Consider the following 23,704-nt stretch of genomic DNA (forward strand, 5'->3'; position numbering starts at 1 on the left):
ATAAGCTCACCATAAGTCAATTCCTATTAATTTGTTCAGTCTCACCGTCCATTATTCTGGTCAAGTTATTATTATTATTATTATTATTATTATTTCGTATTTCCATCACCTGCTTGCAATGTGACATTCATACATCTGAAAGTCATGCTGAAATGTATATCTGGGGTAAAAAGCTTGAAAGAAAAATGAATCCACCGCAACACGTGGTTCAAAATGAAACTCGATATCCTCTCAATGATGATTATTAGACCCGACCAGCAAAATGACGATATATCGATGAAACTTTGCATAGTTATGCATTTGCCTTTGCCGCATATACTAATTACCTTCATATACTGTCTTATTTTGTACTTTATATTTAATTTATACATCTGTATTATTCTTGATGGTTTTTTCTCTCGTCTAATTATGTTAATGTGTCTTGTTATATGCCCCTCACTCTTTCTGTTCGTACCACTGTATATTAATATTTCGTTCCGTATGGATTGCCTCGTCTTTTGCTCAAAAGGTAAGGAACTGTTTTATTTTCCGAGTTGAATTTTTCCATCTTTTTACAAATTAAGTAATATTTATGTTCTTGGTTGGATTTCACGATCCGAAATTATTTTAAATTGCACCGGTATAAGTGATTTCTAATTATCTAAGAAGAGTTTGGATTGCCCGTATTTGGAATGCGAAAAGCAGCATTAGTGGACGAGATGGGAAGAGATATTTACATTATTTTCATTAAACGTAAACTATGACCTGCTGGTAAAGCCAATGTTTTAACACAATATAACAAGTCGGCTTGTTATTAACACAGCTCGAGCAAATCACAAAAATATAATATGTGTTGTCAAAATGCTTACTGCTGAAGAAAAGAAATATGACACCAGTGTGTGTGTGTGTGTGTGTGTGTGCGAGAGAGAGAGAGAGAGAGAGAGAGAGAGAGAGAGAGAAACAGAGAGAGAGAGACAGAGAGAGAGAGAGAGAGAGAGAGAAACAGAGAGATTCATGCTATTCACAAGGTGTCCCGTAAATTAAATTACGCAAATTTGCTTGGCGTGTTCTAGAGTTTGTAACTACTTTGCATTCATGGTGAGTTGTAGACAAAGAAGATAAAATAAACTGGATATATTAATAAGCAGAACTAAGGATCATCGTTTAGTGGAAAACGGCTTGCCAGGTAGTGCATTTTCATTGAAAGTTGGATTGACCGTGTATTTATCACTGGCTCGCTCTGTATGTCCGTCTGTCTCTCAACATCAATGGGAACCGGAGTAGTGCAGGGGGCACTTTGGTGACAATAGGACTTCTCATTAAAAACAGGGTCCCGGGACTCTGGCGACAAGGGGAATATAACATGGTGAAATTTAACATGAATGGGCCTATAGAGCGAAAAAAAAATGGGCCTGTCTAGCGAAAAGGGTATGGGTCTGTCTAGTGACAAGGGAAAATTGGGTCTGTATAGCGTTTGACGTCACGGTATGGGAGATTGGTAACAATGTTGCAAGCATGTGAGATGACGTCAATAGGGAGCACAGAGTGGGTGTGCAGGTGTGCACCGGACTGACCTCAATAGGGAATAAAGAGTGGGACTCAGATTTATATAACACATGCAACATACAGTCGCAAACAACTATACAACATACTAACAAAATGTTGTGAGGCAAGAAAGCAAATCTTTTCGAGGGATATGAGTGGCCATGAAAAGAGCCTTTTGGTATTTCTTCTTCTATTTTCCACTTATTCCACCAGCTCCTCACTTTCCCAAATATTCATTTCTTCTTCTTCTCTTCATCATCTGGCATCAAGTCAGGAAGGCCTATGGCTCTGAATTTCTCCTGGACTTTTATCCAGTTGTTGTTTATTCTCTCAAACTCCTCCTTTTTCTTTATATTTTCTCTCTCCTTTCTTTCCTTTGACCACTTTTCTTTAATCTTCTTCACGAAAGACCATTCTGTGAAATTCAATATATCTTGTAAAATAATACCTGACTTTTATTACAAACTCTAGGGCCTCATTCAATGTTCCCACTTTCACATACTGAGGGTGAATGTAGCCTCTTGATCTTTTCACTTCTTCCTCTATCATGTCTTTCACAAGATCCACGGCTACATTTAGGCTTGTTACTTGTCTGTTACAAAGTCTTTTGTAACTGGATACCTCCATTCCTTCTCAAGCCTTTCCACCAATAAAAATCCCCAAAATAAAACTATCCACACATGAGAAGGAGAAAATCAAACCCAAAATATCCAGTCGAAAACCAAAATATACTATCCACACACGAGAAGGAGAAATTCAAACCCAAAATATATTATCAAAAACTACAATATCCTATCAACACAGAGGTAAGGACCCATAAAAGTAAACCGAAATATAATATCCACACACGAGAAGGAGAACATCAAACCCAAATTATACTATCAAAAACCTGAATATCTTCTGTCCACACATTGGTAGAAGCAAAATCAAAACACAAGATTACTATCCACACACGGGAAGGAGCAAAAACAAACCCTAATATACCATCCACACAGAAGGGAAAAAAACCCTCACGCTCTACTATCCACACAAACGTATGCGAGCGCTTACAAACTCAATTAATCCACTATCCTCACAAACGTAGGTGAGCTCATACAAACACACGCACACACTAACATCAGTAAAAGCAGTGAGTGGTTATATTGACACTACTCCACATTCACCCAAAGTGACAATTGAATTGGTCTTTCTTTCCTAGAGCTTTGGTTAGCTCTGAAATGGGCTATTTTTTGGACTCCAGATGCACTGGCTAATGGTGACATATCCCCGGCCTGGCACCACAGACACATCTACTCCAATCGTTCACCCAATTAATTCTTGTGGCTGCGAGCGCAGACGAGGAATGAATGGCTTCACTATTCCACTCCTCCGTCTGAGGGATTGTGAAGGCTTGTTCGTGTCTCCTTCGTCTATTTTGCACCCGTGGATGTTCTTGTCGCTGAAGCTGTCTTTGACTCTCCAATTCCGCATTCCAATTTTCTCTCTGAGGAACCACGGGTCTTGGTGGTCTTAGTGGCTGTGTTGCTTGTCGCTGGGGTGGTGTCTTAACCATTGGCTGAACTTCACAATTCTTTCTCAGTATGAGGTGAGGTAGGATAGTTCTTTTTCTTTCCTTCTCCTCTTCTTTCTTCTTTATTTTCTCCTCCTCTTCTTTCCTATTCATTTCCTGAACTACCCGATGGTCAGCTCATCAAGGAGTTGCCTGGCATGCTCCATGCGCAACTGAACTTCAATTACTTTAGCGATTCTGCTACTCATTCTCTACAGTTGTCTCGTTGAGAATGGTTAGCCAGACTTACTTACTTACTTAGTTGGATTAAAGTGATTTTCGCTCCAATGGAGCATGTATCACTGTTTAATGCACGTACAGCGTGCTATTTAATTACTCCTGGGGGAAGGAAGGAGAGCCACATCCCCCAGGCTTTTATGTGTTCATGGAACACTTATTAATTAAGCCGTCAGATCGAGGTACTAGCGATCTGGGTGTATGGCCGAGGTGAGTGGGATTGGACCCAGCACGCACTCATTGCTAAGGTTGCATTGCTTTGCTGATTGAGACGAGTGGGAATGGACCCAACGCGCACTCGTGTATTTGGCTATGAGGGCGTTCACTGCACGCTTGATGTTTGATGTCCGGTCGTGGTAGCGGAGGAAGAGGCTTATGGATCGGGAGGCGGTTCCAGGGTATAGTTCTAAAAGTGTCGCCCTTCATAGTTTGGAGGATAACTCTGTGCTGTTTTACAGTAGGTTAAAGATAGATAGCCAGGTTGACAGCCATGGGTTTTGATGTTGCCACCTTGTGCTTCTGGATCTGATGATCGTTGCGTTTTAGACCACGTTATACGTGTTAATTTGGTGATATACTTCTTATACAGACAGCTTTTTTATTTTGCAGCCTTGTGCTGCGGGATCTGACAGTCTTAGCAGCAGAGGGGGCGAATCGGACAACTTTTTCGGCAAAATTTGATTGAGGTTTTAAAACGACAAATAGAGCCTTCCTTCGAAATCTCACTTTTCGAACAAAAAAAAATAAAGTCTCCGTTTGGCAAATGGAGCCTTAGCGTTTTTTGCTCGAAAACGCTATATTTCGCGACAACATCTCGTTGGTGTTTTCCCGTGGTAATCATCGGGCGTCCCGCGTCGATGTCATTGCCCCCTCTGCTGCTAAGTGGTTATTTACAACTAACCAAGTCCGATACGATATCGTGTCGAGGGAGGGGGCGAATCGGACATTTTGTCCAATCGTTATTTTGCTTAATTATTACTTTCTGCACTCAGCGGATCCGGTGTAGTCAGCGCCTGGTAAAAAAAAAACGACGTCGTCGTTGGGGGATCGTCCCAACGTCATTTGGTTTAATTAACACCTTCTGCGCGTCGATCCCTAGCGTCGTCAGCGTCCGGTAAGCACATCGACGACCGCGTCGATGTCATCGCCCCCCCTCTGCTGCTAAGTGGTTATTTACAATGAAAATTATTTACAACTAACCGAATATTTGGTCAAGTCCGATACGATATCGTGTCCGAGGATCATGTAAATTTATCGTTACGAATCCATGTGGGATCGACTGAGCATGACTAAAAAAATTTCGAAAAACATTAAAGTCCATGTCACCGCCGCACCATGTCTGCCAAATATTTCGTAGCGTGTGTGTATCAACGCCGTTGAACACAGCAAGAATATTACAGTTGTCTCTAATTACTTTTGGAATCTGAGTGTATCGTTGAGTGACATATATCACGTCAGTGTTTTTATGCCTGCCTCTGGAAAATATCCTAGCTGGGTTTTTTTGATTGTCTAACATAACATCATCGTACACGACTAGATTGTTAACGTCGCCATCAATATCATCAATACCCGGTGCATCATTGATATCTGTAATAAACTCGATGACATTTTTTTTAGCGATCGCTGATGCATTCTCGTTGAAATCTTTCAACACCTCGTAGCATCGTTGATCATCTACGCTAGGAGCAACCAAATACAACTTATCCCACTTCATCCATCTCATTATCAAATTGAGTAACAATTGCGTCTTGCCGGATCCAGATGGTCCGATGATAATCATCCGGATCGAGTTTGGTAACGCTGCAACATGCTTAACTGGTTCTCTTGTTTTAGTCGCCGAAAAATCAATTATATTCATATTTCTATACATAAATTATGGATCTATATTGTGTGAAGTGTAGAGTGCGTACTGGCACAAATGATATGACAACCGTTACAACAAGAAATAATAGATCGGCGCTTACTGGTAAGTGTGTACAATGCGGTACAAAGAAATTTAGATTTATTTCTGCTAGACCCGGGGATGTTTTAAAAAAAAGCGAGGAGGTGACATCGCAGCCAAATTGGCAAAACTCCCCGGAACACCGTGGGCAAAGTATCCAGGAGAAAAGCACCTCCCAGGATATAGCTACTGTGGCCCCGGAACACGATTAGATATCAGACTCGATGATCAAAATCAGCCCAAACCCGGTGAGTATCCAATAAACGCTATCGATAAGGCGTGTCATGCTCATGATGTTGCTTACAAAAGTAGCGATCTGCAACAGCGTCATATCGCGGATGTAAAATTAATTCACGCATTAAATGCTATTCCTGATAAATCCGTCAAAGAAAAATTGGCCTCATGGTTGGTAAAATCGGCTATGAAAGGTAAATTAATGATGGGCGCTGGTAATTAATAACAACATGGAATCCATCTATTATTCTCCGAGAGGATACTGGAAGGGGAAGGCCGCAATTGGTAAGCTTGCAAGCGCTGCAAAGGTAACAAAGACCACTGCGGCTAATTGGTTATCCAAACAGGCTATATGGCAAATCTATCTACCACCGCCTAAACAAATCAACTTCTCGCGCTTTGATGTCAGCGTACCTAATGAAGTTCATCAGGCTGATATATTATTTCTGCCGCATGACAACGGTTACAAATACGCGCTAACCGTAGTTGATGTTGCGAGTCGATACAAACAAGCGGAGCCGTTAAAAACAAAGTCAGCAACTGAAGTAGCCGCTGCGTTTGAAAGAATTTATCGAAGAGGCCCTCTGCGCTGGCCAAATCTATTACAAGTTGATCCCGGTAGTGAATTTCGCGGCGCTGTTTTATCAACGCTGAAACATCATAGCGTCGCGATACGACGAGGTCATACTGCGCTACATCGTGATCAGGCAATTGTTGAACGATTCAATCGGACTCTCGCTGAACGGTTATTTGGATATCAATACGCGAAGGAATTCATCCAAGAAAAACGATCTCGTGAATGGGTTAAAAGGTTGCCAGGTGTAATTGCAGCGTTAAATAACGAGATTACCCGAGCAATCAACATGAAGCCCAGCGACGCGATTAAATACGAGTATATACCCGGAAAATCAAAAATAAATAGCGTTTCCAAGCCGATTCTTGGCGATGTCACTGTTAGATATCTATATGAACCAGGAGAGCTTGAAGGCGGTAAAAAAAGAGCTACTGATCCTATTTGGAGTGTTACCACGCATAACATATCAACGATAACACGATCAACTGGTAGACCACCGATCTATAGACTGGATTCAACTGCTCCTCGGCGCGGATTTACACGCGAGCAACTACAAGTGATACCTGACGATACTCAATTACCCCCGCGTGGTCTTAACTAGCGCCGTTGCGTCTATTGCACTCAAGACAGGTCAACCTCACATTGTTTTTGACATGACCGAGACTGTTATCGATCCTGTCCACGGTAAATTGGCGAGCGTCTTTATCCGAATAACGCCAGCGCATTACACAATTACAACTCGCGCAGTGATTATTCTGTTGTTGTCGTAACGCAATTATTAATTCGGCATCAATATCAAAACGCCGCTGTTTTTTTTTTATCCTGTTGGCGGTAACCCGAGAGTTTTCTATCAATGACGCTTGCATCGATAATGTCGTTGGTGACTCCGTCACTGACTTCGTCACTGACTTCGTCAACAACAATTCTTCGAAGCTGATTTATTCTCCGTACTCGGGACACTGCAAGATAGACTAGATTCGACCATTCGATGCGATTATCAACCATCCAAACAATTGTGTCCGTGATGGTTAGTCCCTGCGAGGAATGTATTGTTGTTGCGTATCCTAGCGTCCACGGGGATTTATCAGCACGTAGCGCGTCCTCGACGACGCTGATATCAACGAGCACAATATCATTCAGCACAAGAATTTGTTTTTTTGTCCCCGACGCTGTCGGACCCGGGATTTCAACTTCAATGTTCTGCCGCCGTGTGTCCGCGGGTCTATAACATAACGGCACTGGACGCGTTGGAAACTTTTCCTTATGCAACGTAAACAACTTCCGCTGAAGTGTGTCTCTGACTATCTTTCTACTCGCTACAATCAAATCGTTTGGTCTCCATGTTTCCCAGAATTCATTCAACGGCGTTTCCGGAATCACCTCGCGGATTATTTCACATTGAATTCTATCCGGCTGTAATCTGATTAATTTTTTAACCCCGCGCAGTTGTTCATCAAGTGCTCGGTAATCAGTATCGGTTTCTTCATAATAGTCCACAAAACCCCTTAACCAATCATGTGGACCCTCGCCGACAAATGGTGGTGGTTGGCCATGGTCGCCACACATGATCACCGCTGTATTCGCGCGCAGCAACCACTCAAGAAACATTTGTAAAGTATCTAACGAAACAGTACATATCTCATCCCAGATGATAATGTCGGGAATAAATTTTTCACCCATTCGATCAGGAGTCCACTCGCCACCGCTGTATCGAAAAAAGCTGTGATAAGTAACGGCGTCAACATTTCGTTGTTTTATCTCTCGCGCTAGTCTATGGGTCGGTGTAAGCACGATTATACTTGCCCGCGTTCGAAATAATTCAATTGCCCGAGTCGTCTTTCCTGACCCGCCACAGCCGCTTAAATAAACTGTTTTATATCTACAAATTGGATCAGAACACGGTGGTGCATTAGACCATTCTGACAATTTATCACCGCGTAAGTAGTTGTTCTCAACGGTGACATCTGCTGACGGGGAATAATCGCGTCGTATTTCATTTTTAATTCTCCATGTACCCCAACTCTCGTCCGGACTAGTAAACCCGGCTACGTTTTCCTTATACGCTACGTCAACATAAAACGAATCAACGGCTACTCTAACCGCGGTGTCGGGGAATCTATTTATCATCGAGAATAAATTGATAGCGGCGTAACCCAGCATAGACGCCCTCAAATGTGGATACGCCGGGCTGTCTCCATCGCTGTAGGAAACAACTGTACCCAACTTTGTTCCATTGGACAAGAAAGCTGTTTTGCAGTTCACGTATCTATTTTTTGCCACTGCGTCCTTGATTACGAAATCATATTCTGCGTCATCTATAATCAGCCGTGAGCAATATCGTTTGTAATCGCAGTTTTTTCCACCTTGTGTGAACTTGCCGATTATTCTTCTACCGAGATCTTTTGCCTCGCGGTTTCGTTGGTTGAATATCCTCCTGGACCATTCGATGATATATTCCTCGTCGGCATCAATGTGTTTTCTGGACTCGTCAATTATGCTATCTAGACGCTCCGGTTCTGGTAACCAGACTTCAGTCTGTGCCCGGTATGATATAATCGCGTCACTGACAATCAACGAAACAAGCATGCTACAATCAATCATATACCGTAGCAGCGCTATTGGCAGCCACTTCTTTTCAGCCATGTGTCTACCGATCCAAATATAACAACAGCGATGGAGTCCTGCCGCGAATTCAAATGATACTATGCGAGCGAATCCGGTTAAATCAAAATCAGGCAGTGGTCCATTAATAGCAACACGAGTCATTTCATGTCTGGGGTGTCCAAATCGTCTAAAGTACTTAGCGGCGGATCCATACCCGAGAAAACTCGCTGGATAACAGGCAACCATATCAACCGAGATCATAGCGTCGCGGCTGTATTCAGTGTTCCATAGTCCACCGTGATAGTATTCCAAACAACTGGATTGTACATCTGGTAAAAATTCCTTGCGCGTTGGTCTCCACGCATTTTTCCTTGCTGCAACATGAGCTACAACCGATGGAATCGTAAAACAATTTGTTAGCAGTTGTTCATCATGCTCTTCAAATTCCATGGCGGTTTTTTTCAGCTTGTTGTGAAACGCTTCAGTGCGATATAATTCGCCGTTTGGTCTTACAAACTGATCAAAGGTATCCGCATCGTTTTCAGCGCTGCGAAGTAACCACACTGATACAGGGTCGTTTTTACACAAACAAGCAATAGCATCAAATAGTTTCCTCTCCGCGAGAAAACCATCCTCTCCCAGGAATTCCCCCGGGATATACTTTACTGTTCTATCCCGTGGAAATATTGTGATCGCGGGCGTCCATGCGTGTTCGTTATGATCAATAATTTTGATTGGGGCTCCCTTCGATTTATACTTTGATTCGTATAATACTTCACCGGTTATCGTTGTAACGGTTATTGGAAATCTCAACGACGTTTCTAATCTCGCTATGTCGCTGATGGTCGCTCCACGCTCTTTTACGGTTAGTTCCCACTGGTTGATTTTGCTACGTCGTAAATCAGTCAATCTGTTTCCTCGACACGCATTTGTAAAATGTTCTATTACTCGTTCTGCTACACAATTTATCCCCGTTGACTGTTTCATTGGTTTCAGTTTTCCGATATCAGGTTTCTTATTTAACGGGTATATTCCATAAACAACTGCTGTTTCAGGATACGCTCGTTCATAGTATGGTCTGTCAATTCCGGTTAACAGCCCCGGCTTGGAGTCGCGGCTAACAATGACTGTTTTCATGTCGCTGAGAACTGGTTCAAATTTATCACGTATGCTCCAATCACCTGATTCCACCCGGACAATGAATTTTACTCTGAAGAAATACTTGCTGGAGCCAAGTTGTGATATTATCGTTGCTGCGCGGTTATCGTTCATGGTAGCATCAACAACGCCATCAATTCGAAATGTTGACCAACTATGAGATGCACCATCACCCTTGAATTCATGGATACAATCGCGTATTTTATTTAACAGGGTTTTATCGTTTATTAACGCTTTTGGTGTGTCCTTGAGGACTCTATCGAGATTGAACTTAATATTTTTCCGGGGCTTAATTGCTGCTAATCTCTCGAACTCATCCATATAATTAAAACAAGTATTTAAATGAAAGAATATAGTATAATGAATCACTGCAAATGGTTGATGATTGGGTCGATAACCCCGTGCAATAAATCATGTAGAGGTGAATTCTGCGGATATCATTTACAAAGCGTTCGTAATGGTTCTCTTGGCCCCCTCCCGTGCTTGGTTTGCCAGGTCGGTGTAAGAGGAAAATCGCAGTTGTGTATTAATTGTGGCGGAAAGCGATACAGGGAACTAAAACGCTATTATGACAAGCGAATTAAAAACGCCGTCATTGACCCCACCGCCGATTTCGTCATTAAAACCCCCCAAGACTACGTTGAAAGATTTATAATTAAACCAAATAATAAATTAGACAAGTAGTATTATTATACAAATGGACCAAGAATTTCAGCCGCATCCTGTGCTCGTCAATTACGAGGCATCTCGCGACGGCATTGTTAGAAACCGCAAACTGAAGAAGCCGGTTGGTACCGTGAATAATCACGGGTATTTGATATTTGGTGCCGGGGGGAAAATTTATCTTGTTCACAGGGTGGTATTTGAAGCATTTAACAGATTAATCGAGAATGGGCTTGTGATTGATCATATTAATAGTAATAAGACTGATAATTCTCTTACAAACCTGCAAGCCATCTCTCAGAGTGAAAACACCAAAAAGGGTAAAACAGGGAAGCACGCAAAAAAAGCAAAGAACATCAAATCGTTTGATACAACAACGCACGAGGAAAAAACATTTCACTCCATGCATGCGGCAGGAAAATACTTTGACATTTGTAGAGCCTCAATACGAAAAGTAGCAGAACGAGTATATCAAACAGCGATCTCAAAAAAGACCGGGCATAGAATTCGATTTTCATATATAACAGAAATTAGCGAGTGACAAGGTCACCAGCGCCTATGGCGCTGACAAGGCCACCATGACAGTGTGAAACGTTATTGTCTGTTCCGGAAGAAAACAAAGTATGAACACCTCGGAATTGATACACAGGGTTTCATTTTTTTTTATTTAAAAACAAGATGTTCTATAAGAATAATGAATATCGAAGACATCAATAATATATTAGCCGAGATTTCAAAATTAAAAAATCAAGGAATTGAATTATCTGATGGTCTCGACAGTGAAAAAATATTATCCGATTATGAGATTATTAACGAACAATCAAAACGGGGGCGTTTTACCCTGGCCCGCGAGTATTTTTTTATAAAACGATTACAACATACGATCAATGAAAACTTGTACCACAATGACGCAAATGCATTCATTGGACTATTTACTGCCGTTGAAATAATACGAAAAAAACTTGGACGTGTTTATGAACGACGCAGGGAGATTTCTAGTAAAATCAAAAACATTAGAAGAATTATAGACGAAAACTCCGGCGAGAAATTAGAAATTGCTTCGCAATTGCAATAATGGTAGGCGAATCACTTACTACTCGGCTAGCCAGAGAGCGGCTAGCAGCGCTTAAAAAGTTTATACCGTTACGAGACAGGGTCCGAGAACAACTTCAAACGCGACAACAAATGCAAACCGATTTTACTGTTGGAAGCGAACAACTCTTTGCCCCGGTAACTAAAGCGACCAAAGATGTTACGGCGGCAACTGTACCCGTCCTCGATGCGCTTGAAAAGATAGCGGCAGAGACAAAACAAACAAAAAGGTCTTTAGAAACACTAGCGGCTGCTACAACACGGAGGCCACCACCACTCGCTATAACCGAACCACAAGAACCCTATGTTACAATGGCCGACGAAGAAGAATTAGGTGCTACTGCGAAAGAACCAGAAGAAGAAATACCGGAAGAAGAACTAGGCGCCACCGCAAGAGAACCAGAAGAAAAAGAGGAGAATATACCCCGTGTTATACTCAAGAAGAGCACAATAGATCAAATTAGAGACTTCAGCAGCAGGGAAGAATTAATTAATTTTGCTGCCAACAATTTTGCTAAGAGCATACGAGATAAGAAGCATATCAATAGCGGTTACGAGAAAAATATAAAGTCGTTAAAGGACTGGGCAAGAATAGTGTATTTAGCAAGTAAACATAGAGACGCATTACTACATCGTGGTGATCCCGATTACGATGAATTCCACAAGGAAGTTAAGAGTAGAACACCAAAAAAAGGAAAAGGATACCCTGTTGGTAAAGAATCCTACGGCGTTACCTGTCCTGGTAGTGTTCTCAGTGATATATCACGGCTAGAGGTACTAATTGGAGGAAAACGAGCCGGAAATAACTCTACGGCAATAATCAATGAGGCCGCTGATATTTGCAAGCGGTTATTTGCAGGCGGTATCATGGACATTAATGCATATCGAACGCTCATAGACGAACTCGTGGATGATTAATTGGAAAACTGGTGTTTTAATAAGGATGATCATACACTACAACCACGATAAACCAGTACTCGTCTACGTGGTAAACTCGCGATTGCCTGTTTACCGCGCGTACTATGGAGATGGTCTCGGTAGCACCATTGCGGGGTTATTTACAAGAATGGCTCCAAAAGTAGCGCCGTTAGCCAAACGATTAGGAATGAAGGCTATTGATGTTATTCGTGATAAGGGAATTAGTGCTATTGGAGATGTTGCCGGAAAGGCGCTTTCAGCCGCGCGGGACAAACTAATGTCGTTGGTGAAATCTAGGGGATTTTCAAAAAGAAAACAGAAACCACCGGTAATGCCATCAACGACAGTGATGCCTGCGAATGTCAGTAAAGTAATAAATAACGCCGTGGAAGAAAAACTAGAGTCATTGGCGACGACTCAGTCGTTGGCGACTTCGCCATCAGCCGATGCGGCAACCAACGCGCTCATGAACGCGATAGCGGGAAGTGGTTTAAATTCAAAGAATTTACGACGAAAAAATCGCAATTGAAAACACCGACATGAATAATAATAAAATGTTTTCGCGAACCGCTGATCCCGCGTTTGATATGGATGCCCCAGTGCGCAGGGATGATTCTGTCCGTGATTATCAATATTATTCTTATTATGCAGCGCAACCCGACCTACGATCGCGAATTGAACTTCAAGTCCAAGATACCAGTAAATATTTTTTACCGTGTGAAGCGTTTATCGAAATTGAGGGAGAACTCGTGACAAATGCCGCCGATAATGCACCATACGCAGATGACCATCGTGTTCGAGTTGGCTTCGTCAACAACGGTATCATGGCGTTATTTGAGAGCGCCAGATATCTTATTGACGGGCGAGAAATTGAATCAATAGAACGCGAGGTTGATGTTGCAACAACGATAATTGGGTTGGCGAGATACTCGGATGATTATACAAGATCGGCGGGCCCATCTATGATGTTTTCGAAGGACACCACCAATAACGCTGACCATATTCAGTACATCAACGTGCTGGCGGAAAGAGATACCGCAACTGACCCACAGGCTGAAGCAGCCAATCCAGACCGCAGAGCAAGACCAAGCGCTAATTTCAATATTATAAAAAGCACCAACAATGATTACAATCTAGGATTCGCAGCACGAGTAGGAATGTTGCAGGGGCCACGCCGACAGTTTTCATGCGCGATTCCACTCCATCACATATTTGGATTCTGCAGAAATGTCAGAAAAGTTGTCTATGGGGCTAAGCATACAATCGCGCTGACGCGAAGGGGCGATGATAACAATGCAATATGGCGTGCTGCTGGCGTCGCTGCCGGTAAAGTCATTTTAACTAAAATGGCATTGTGGATGCCGGTGCTGACTCCATCAGTTACCACGGAAGCACGATTGTTAGCATTTATGGAACAGGGAGGGAAATCGCTGTTGAGTTGGCTAGCGGTAACAACTGATGCTAAAGAGGATAACGTCGCCGATACGTTTACATGGCACCTAGCATCAAAACAGGGTGTTTCAGCCCCGCGTCATATATTCATAGCGCTACAGAATAGGGAACGATTGGGTAGTCAAGAACGCAGCCATATGATATTTGATCAATTAGGAGTCAGGGATGTTTCGCTGAGAATAAACGGACAACAGGAACCATCCGAGGATATACATCTTAATTACGGTGACAACCACATCGCACGTGTGTATCATCGATTGCTGTCATATATGGGCCGTGATCAAAACGTCGACACTGGTTTGCAAATATCACAACTTGATTTTAAAAACCTATATCCGATTTATTATTTTTCGCTGGAACATCTTGATTTAACGTTGGGGGCCGTTGGTACCGCGGCGGGAATGGCATTGAAGAAGGCAACCGGGAAAGGCTACAAAAAAAAACGACCCGTGGCCGGAAAGGGTCTAAGACTACCGGGAACCGCGTATTCATGGTATTCGGGGAAGGGTCTAAGACTACCGGGAACCGTTTATTGACTCAGGAGTCATTGACTCCCGAGTCTATGACTCCTATGTCTAATTTTGATTTAATAGATGCCGCAAACGCGTTAGCGATAAAAAACTTCAGAGGTGTTTTTATGAGGGATCAATTACCGGCGGCACCAAGGAATATTGAAACCGGCATAATTAACCTCGATGGGTCCTCCGGAGCGGGAACTCATTGGGTTGCATACGCGATTGATCCGCGTGCGATCGTCTATTTTGATTCATACGGGTTAGCTCCGCCGAAAGAGTTCATGCGGTATATCCGGGCGTGTTCAGCCCAGGCGTGTTCAGCCCGGGTTTTTTATTCCACGCTGCCAACACAGCAGTTAAGTGACCCACCGATATGTGGCCGTGAGGTACTGAACGTACTTGCGGAGATTTCATCATCGCGGAAACCACCTCATGTGGTTGTAAACGAATACACTAGTGGGGTCGTAGAGGCCCGGCGGGTTAATTAGAAACGCTGGTTTTTTTTACAATAACGATGATTGATATTTGGGGACGACCGGTTTCGGCGCTGAAAAAGCCCACGGAAAAGGCCGCCACCGATGACATAAAAAAACTAATCGAGGATGAAATCGCTGATACGTTGAATTTAACAAGTGTTGACCCAGGCGAAATAGTTGTATTTCAAGACCGCCAGGGTAAACTGAAATCCAGTAATGTGTCGCTGAATGACGTTTTAACACGAAATAATGATGCCTCCGAGGACACTATCGCGTTGTATACCGGCGACGGACGACTTAAATCAGGTGAATCCATCTTGACGATAAATGGAAAAATAAGTACACTTGGCAACAATTATATATCCGTGTCGGATTCGTTAAAAAATACTATTTCGGAGTTTACAACGCTGTCGGGTCAATTTCACACGTTGCGAAAAAATTTTAACAGGGCTGATAACGCCATTAATAAATTCTTTGGTAAAAAAAATACCAAACCGGAAGAAATTACAATAACTATAAATGATATCACTGCGTATGGACAGGAAATAGTAACGCTCAAAACCGAGGTTGAAGCGAACAAAAAAAGTATAGACGCGCATGCAGGGAAAATAGAAATACTCGGCGATAATGTTATAGCGAACAAAAAAAGTATAGACGTGCATGAAGAGAGAATATAAATACTCAAATCTATTATTGAAGCGACTAAAGACGGACTACCGAGAATAGCAGAGAAATTCAAAAAAATAAAAATCCCTCATGAGAACATCATCAACATAGTATACACAATTCGGCATGGATCATTCGATTGGACTCCTACACAGAATACAGTAGATATCACCGCAACTGTTAAGGGTATTTATCGATTGACATTGATTTCGGCGATGCAGTTTAGTATATCATCGTCGAGTTCATCCGGGTTTAACAATACAGTGTCAACAATCATTGACAAGGACACAATTGAACGGTTTGTGATTAAGGCCGTTGATAGCAGTCTATTTAGGACAAACATCACATGGTATGTGGAATTTGTAGCGGATCTAAGTAATTAAAAACACTAGCTCTTTTAAAATAAAAATGACCACCAAGGTAATTGAATCAGAGGTATCACCGACGTCACATCAATATCGATTCGATACCGCAAAAGAATTCTCCGCGAATTTGAAAACGCTTTCCGAACAATACCGCGCAAAAATAAAAAAATACCGTCGTAAAATAACCGCCATCGACGCGGTCGTGTACTCGGTGTCGGGTATAGTAGCCGGTACCGGTGTTATTTTATCCACGGTAACCACGATAGCCCCGATCGCTGTTCCAATCGCCGTCTCCGCGATGACAACAATTGCTGGAGTCGCCAACGCAATCACTAGGAAGATATCATCGTGTTTTCAGAAAAAACTCAACGAGTATACAGTAAAACATCAAATAGTATCCGACGCATACTCGAAATTATCCGGGTTGATCTCGTTGTCAATTGATAATTTGTTCGTATCCGATGTTGAATTCTCCACGATGGTCCAGTTGTATAGCTCCGCGATGTCAAAAATCGAGGATTTTCAACTGGAAGCCGGAACCACCTAGTTGTTGAAATTAGACACTAAAAACAACGAATAATAATAATGTCGCTGAACCCCGAAGGGTCTCAATTACTTCAGCGGATCGCGGAGAACACCACTCCGGTACAAACAAATATGATATCGATAACGTCAACGAAGCCAGAATTCAATGTGAACTTCCCATCGCCGGTTCCAGTAAAGGAAATAGCGCTGGCAAAATTGCGAGTATATCACAGTTGGCCTAATATCCGAGCGGACGCATTTAACGGACAACAACCTAATAACTCGCTGGTTTTTGCATGGACAAATAAGCCCGATGGGACCCCAGACTGGAATGAGGTTACAATACCAACTGGGTCATACCAAACAGAACAAATCAATAAGGAATTTCAACGCAGGATAAAATCGATCACAGGAAAGGAATCAAAAATCGCTATTACGGTCCATGAACCGACGTTATCGTCGACGATTGAAATAAGCACACCGGGGTATATGGTTGATATTTATAACAGTTCAATAAGAACCATACTAGGATGGCCTAAGAATCCACCCGAGGACTTGCACACGAATGTGAAATCGTATCATGAAATTACCCCCCGGTATCTAAATAATTTATCTACTATAAAAAGCACGTTATCACCCAGTTGGTTTTTATTTCAAGACAGGAATATCATGCAGTGGTATTTTCAGCATAAGGAAACTACTGAATCGGTCGCCATATTAACATTTATTTTAAGTGATATCACTGATATGTTTGCCGAGATTGATTATTATTACCAATTACAACTAGAACAGCTACGGGAAACAAAAGAACGAAAACACGTTGAGGTGTTAAATCAACTTATATCAGACATGGAATATATCAATGAACGAGTCGTTAAAATAATATCCGATAACAGCGATGGTAGTAAACAAAAATTCCTAACCGAGTATAATATCACAGAAGCCGATTTACCCGATTTCAAGTTTCCAGGATACAACGCGCCAGAACTAAGAAAGTCTCTTAATGATTTTCTCGATTCATCAACTTATATCCTCAAACACGATAACGGAGATGGTGGTAGGCATATTGCCCCGTACAACGTAAATATCGCATCGGTGATAGCAATCAATCTAGTGTGTGATGTTATCGAAGGGAGTTACCAGGTAGATACCAAGCAATCAAATCAAGCTCAACAGGGATATATCCTTTATTCATTTTTACCAACAGCCCCTCCGGGATTTTTAATCGTTGAGAGTCCGATTAATCCGGTCTATATGCGATGCCATGATCGGTTTTTAACGAGAATTAATTTTAGACTTACCGATCAGTCAAATAACCTAATTGATCTACAAGAGGAGGAGTTAGTGATCACTCTGTTTGTAAGATCATAGCAGCAGAGGGGGGCGATGACATCGACGCGGTCGTCGATGTGCTTACCGGACGCTGACGACGCTGGGGATCGACGCGCAGAAGGTGTTAATTAAACCAAATGACGATTGGACGATCCCCCAACGACGACGTCGTTTTTTTTTTACCAGGCGCTGACGACACCGGATCCGCTGAGTGCAGAAAGTAATAATTAAGCAAAATAACGATTGGACAAAATGTCCGATTCGCCCCCTCCCTCGACACGATATCGTATCGGACTTGGTTAGTTGTAAATAACCACTTAGCAGCAGAGGGGGCAATGACATCGACGCGGGACGCCCGATGATTACCACGGGAAAACACCAACGAGATGTTGTCGCGAAATATAGCGTTTTCGAGCAAAAAACGCTAAGGCTCCATTTGCCAAACGGAGACTTTATTTTTTTTTGTTCGAAAAGTGAGATTTCGAAGGAAGGCTCTATTTGTCGTTTTAAAACCTCAATCAAATTTTGCCGAAAAAGTTGTCCGATTCGCCCCCTCTGCTGCTGTCTTTGGAGTTTAGTCCACCTTATATATTGATCTTTTGGGGTCCTTTATTCCTAATCTTGTTTAGTGTGGACGATCCTGATGGTCTGGTTTCAAGACCAACTTATACAATCTGGTTTTGGGTCCTGTCGGTAACTCTAGGTATTTGCTGATGGCTGTCACCATGGGTTTGTGTGAGTGAGTTCGTAGAGGTGTTAATTTTCATTCCAGATGTTGTTTAAGAGACAAGGAGATAGTTAAGAGTAGAGCACGAACGCAGTATAGAAAGAAAATTTTTATTTTTTATTTTTTATAAATTGTATTTTAAAAAATGGCAATCTTTTTCTTCTTTTTTTTCGTCTTGAATTCATAATTTATTTTGATTCCTTATCTTATTGGTTTGGAGTGAAAACTTGTTTTATGGTCGTTTGTATGTTATTATGTAGTCCTGTTTTAATTAATTCCTATTTTCCTATTTAATTTTTTCGTGGCCACGAGACCTAGCAGGTCGTCATAATTCCCAAACAGTGATTTTGTAATATTCGTCCTTAATTGGTTTTTATTATTCGGGCTATGAACGGCTGTGTCAGTCTGTGAACCCACGAGACGGAGCTGGCCGTCATAATTCTCAAACAGTAATTTGTAATATTTTCTTACCGGTCTTCGATTTACTTTCTTAGATCTTTTTGATTAGATTGGATTCGTGTATAAAACGTATGATATTTTCGAATGTTAGATTAATATTGGGGGTTGTGTTCATCAAGAATTCTGGGTATGTTACAGGGGATCCAATATTATGCTGGTTAACTTTAAACTTAGCCCTTTCTTTTTCAAGTGTGTGGCAGTTGTTAAAAATATGTTCTAGGTCTTCTGGGACCCTGCAGTGGTAGTAGTTAAGGTTATGTGGTTGTGGTCCTATGTACTATCCGAAGCTGTTAGCCAGCTTGGTTTTGCCCGTGAGCATTCTATTTATAAATGTTTGTTCATTGCCTTTTGTTTTAGGTGGTTTCCTATTTCTACAGACTTCTTTAATGATGGTTTTTAGTTTCCTGCGTTGAGTGCTTGTGTTCCATAATTCCTGCCATTTATTGTCAATGAGGGTTTTAGATATGCTATTGAGTTCGCATATAATACAATCTAGATTGATGTGAGTGGTTTCGTTTAGTTTTTGTTTAGCTGTTATATCTGCCTTATCGTTACCTGATATATTAATGTGGGATGGTATCCACATAAATTCTACTTGTCAGTTATTATTGTTCAGTTTTTTTTAAAAAATAAATTTGTTTGCCTAAGATAGTTTTCTCTTGATTTGGTGTTATCATTAAGTATTGAATTCATGACGCTTAGCGAGTCACTTATTATTACCGCTTGGGCTATTTTGTTCTCTTTGATCTATTTGAGTGCTTCAAGTATGGCCCAGAATTCAGCTGTGTATATGCAGCAGAGGTTAAGTAGTCTTCGTCTTACTTTAATGTTAAGTTCGGGGATCACGTAAGCTGCTGCAGTTCTGGGTGGTTCTGTTATTTTGTATCCATCAGTGTAAATCTTAAAATAGTTGCAATATTTTGAGTTGATTTCTTCTGTATAGATTGTGTTTAGTTTGAGTTCCTGTTCGTTGATATTGCCATATTTCGTAATGAGGGTGTTAACTGAGGGGTTGATATTTATCCATGGTTCTTTGTCATAGTGATTTGCAATTTCTGCTTGGAAGTTGTCTATAGGAAGTCGTTCAACTAATTGATGGACTAATTTCCCTGCTGGTAAGTTTTGTGTTAATTTAGTTCTAAAAGGTATGTTGCATTTATTTATAGCTAGCCGGGTGGGGTGTGTGTGTGTCGGGGTGTATTGTTAGCCTGGCTGCATATCTGAGGGTGAGTTCTTGTCTTCTAAGGTGGAGCGGTAGTTCTCCTGTTAAGATCTGACAAAATGTAAATTTACGTAAGCTTCGTTCAGCATGTTTAGTCCTGAGCATATCTTCATAGGACGATGAGTCAACAATGGATGGTCAGACTCGCGACTACCCCGCTTTATATTATTCAAGCGCGGACGCGATAGAAGACATCCCTACACTGATTTGAGGGATAGATGGAAGTCAAAGAGCATGGTTCATGATACAAATGGCAAGCAAACGACAGACGCATTTTTTAAAAACACGACATTTTTATTCAAATAACTAGCAACCAACAATTAACATATTTTAAACTAGTAATTCAATAAACAACAAACATTTTTTCTAATAACAATATTTTGGACAAGGTTGACAACGATGTGAACTGTTGAAGTCATTCGGCCATTGATTTACACTACGTTTCCTAGCTAAAGACAAAATATAACCATAATGGTCACAAAACCATCGATCTACTTTCTCATCGTTTATAGAGGACTGACGATCAAAATAAGTCACTAAATGTTCTAATGAATATCCAAGACTGCGTTGATGAAGAAAATATTCTCTACATTGTCCACACACCATGGAATCTATGCCTTGTAATTTCACATTACTGAATCGTGTTGTCTGAGCATTTCTTCTCATAAAGTCGATGATATCGTCTTCCAAAGAGGGCAATCCATACGAATCAAGATACTCACGCAACCGTGACGGAGAAAGTAGACTGCTACCCAATGAGTTCCTGGGAGATGACTGTCGTCCGTGTTGATGATATAAGCTTGAAGGTCTTGAGGTTTGCGATGAGGTAGTTCATCTTTAGCACACCCGACATAATTCCAAGAAGCAGTGTACGAACTGTGGTTCAAAAGGTAATAAAGTTCCCAGGTATCCATTTTTGTGTTGTTTTTCTTCACAAGTAATGATTAGTGATCAATTTAATCATGGCTTTCTCTTTGAATTTATCTGACAAGTAACCGTTTCTTCGTTTTGGCTCTGCAATCTGAGCCAAGAGAGCTTCGATGCGATAGATCTCTAGAGTCATTAATGGAGGAAAGGAATGTTCACGCAGGCCTTTATACCATTGATGCAACACGGCTTCTTCCGAGATAAGAATCCAAGCTTTGCCCAGATACTCGTCTAATTTTTCTTCTTGACTCAGCATCAGACATGTATCGTGTCGAATTTGACTGGGATGGTCGTTGTGACATCCGTAGCAATCTTTATTGATCAATTCCATATTTTTATTCTGCAATGTGTTTGGCAAAACAGGAGGCTAAACGTTGTTCTCGTTCTGGCCAACTGAACTTCATCACTATTTCCTTTTCGTCTTTGTCTTGGGGGTCTGCTTCCACGGTCTCATCCCATTACATGTCCAAATATTATCCACTATTCAAAGAGGGATAAAAGTCTCCCATAGCTTCTAATGGTCTAGAATGACTTCTCTAAAACTGTTGATTTCTATCGTTTTGTTCAAATCGGCATGCACGATGACGTTCACTGTTTGGGGTAGAGCTTCTACAAACTGAAGTTCCACACGCAATTTACGAGATTTTATAGAGTGGAAATGTCCCTCGTCACTTCCTTGGTCTGGAGTGTAATCAAAAGCCCACAAAGTATAATCTCCTGCATAATCATCGTACAAAATGGCGTGACTAGTGTTGTTCCTTAGCTGTCTCGAGTACGACCTCAAGTAATTATTCTGGGTAAAGTTACGTTCGAAAGATCTGGAACACGAGGTCTTGCCATCGCGACTGAGTTCCATTTTGGACACTCTGTAGTGCCTAAACTGGAATGGATTTTGATCGTAGGCTCCGTTGAGTGCTGCATAGCTCACGATGCCAACGATTGAACGTTTGGGTAACTGTCCATGGAACAGATGATCTTCGATCTTGGATCGGAGTCCAGAGGCAATGGTGAACATTTACACTTCCACGCGTCATATCAGATACTTGGCGGTAGTTCTGCTCAAAGTGAGACTGATGTCATTTCCTGCTTTAGGTAACACGTCCACACGACGCACATAGGGCCTGGCTTATTGAATGATGGTTTTGTATTCGTTGGCATGGGCCATCAAATGGAATGCGGTACGTCTACGATTCAAACTCAGGCGGATATCCACACCGTTTAGCAAATACTTCTCATGTCCAAATGCAAACGATCCATCAGTTCTAAACTTCGTCCTTGGAGGATCTTCTTTCTACGGTTGTTAAAGCCTACATTGTGAGGATCGTCATCTGCTGTTATGGCTGTGTCCTTAAACGTGTTTTCACCTGTTGTGTCAGCTTTCCATACCACACAAGCATCCCGATGAGTGTTCTTGGTCTCTTTTCCGTACGTCAAGAGAGTTTCAAGGTACTCTCGGTAAGGGTAAGTATCCAAGCTGTTGCTGACCGTTTGTTATTCAATTAAAAATCCACTTCACTGAAAATGGAATGCATGAAATAGTTGACGGGAGCTACTCTAGCATCAGCTCCTGGATTGGTGTTGTCCGTTTTGATCACTTTGACTTTCAGGTATAAGTAACTGCTATTCAGATAGATGTAATCTTCGGGTTGTCCTTTGATTGCGAACTCAATGAGAACTGAATCCATCTTAGAGGAAACGGGATGAAATTCAACCCATTGAGATTCTTGCATCGTCATCACGGTGTGTGGCATGGCAAACAGATCCATTTCCGACTTCGAACAGGCGCAAGACCTTCGGTGCATCATTTCTGTTTCTATGATGTAATCATCAAAAACGTATATGTCTCGAGCAGTTCTTCTTTTGTTTGTCTTTTTAGCTTTATGAGCGTGAAGTCTTCTGTTGGGGTGTTTTCGTCGTCTCTTTGTGCCGGGTCATTGCGGTGACGTCAGGGAAGCGGGAATGCGTGACTCAGTATCGTTCAGGGCATTTATAGGAGTTTCTCGTCGGCCCAAAATGTCTTTACCCGTCTGAAGCAAGACATTTTTGCCTGCTCTCAAGAAAGGTTCTTTAGAGTTTTGTTTGTCGATGATGACATTTTGGAGAAATTCTTTGCCGTGCGTCTATTCGGCATATTTCAAAGCATGCAATCCTCGTGTCACCATCGGTTTAAAAACAGGTGCCACCAAGCGAAAGGCTGATTTCAACAAATCTCCGAAACCATTTCCTCGCTGTCGAGCGACGCTTCGGTACACTGGATACATGACTTACAATTCGTTAGAGAATCGTTTTCGAAAATGGAGTTTAACTGTGATATTTTCATTGGAGAATGGAATATTTTGTCCTAGATCTCCTTTAATAGTAATATTGACAGTGTCAGAATGCGACTTACAGACGGGCAAATAGTGAGGAAATACAAATTCACGGTGAACGTGAGAGGTGTTAAACCTTCTTGGTCATTGACCGAGGTATAATCTACTTTCAAAGGAATGGCAAGTAGTAACGGCATGGAAATGATGACGTTATACTCCACCACAGATCAAATT

General features: G+C 41.7%; 1 protein-coding gene across 1 annotated transcript in view; it reads left to right on the forward strand.

The window, feature by feature from the left end:
• The window catches only part of LOC149774763 (von Willebrand factor D and EGF domain-containing protein-like), a 193,871-nt gene that overhangs the window by 126,457 nt on the left and 43,710 nt on the right, over nt 1–23,704 (forward strand). The gene's annotated exons all lie outside the window — the stretch shown is intronic.

The sequence above is a fragment of the Sinohyriopsis cumingii genome, unplaced genomic scaffold (genome assembly GCF_028554795.1).
Source record: "Sinohyriopsis cumingii isolate HCF-2022 unplaced genomic scaffold, ASM2855479v2 utg000160l, whole genome shotgun sequence".
NCBI lineage: Eukaryota > Metazoa > Mollusca > Bivalvia > Unionida > Unionidae > Sinohyriopsis > Sinohyriopsis cumingii.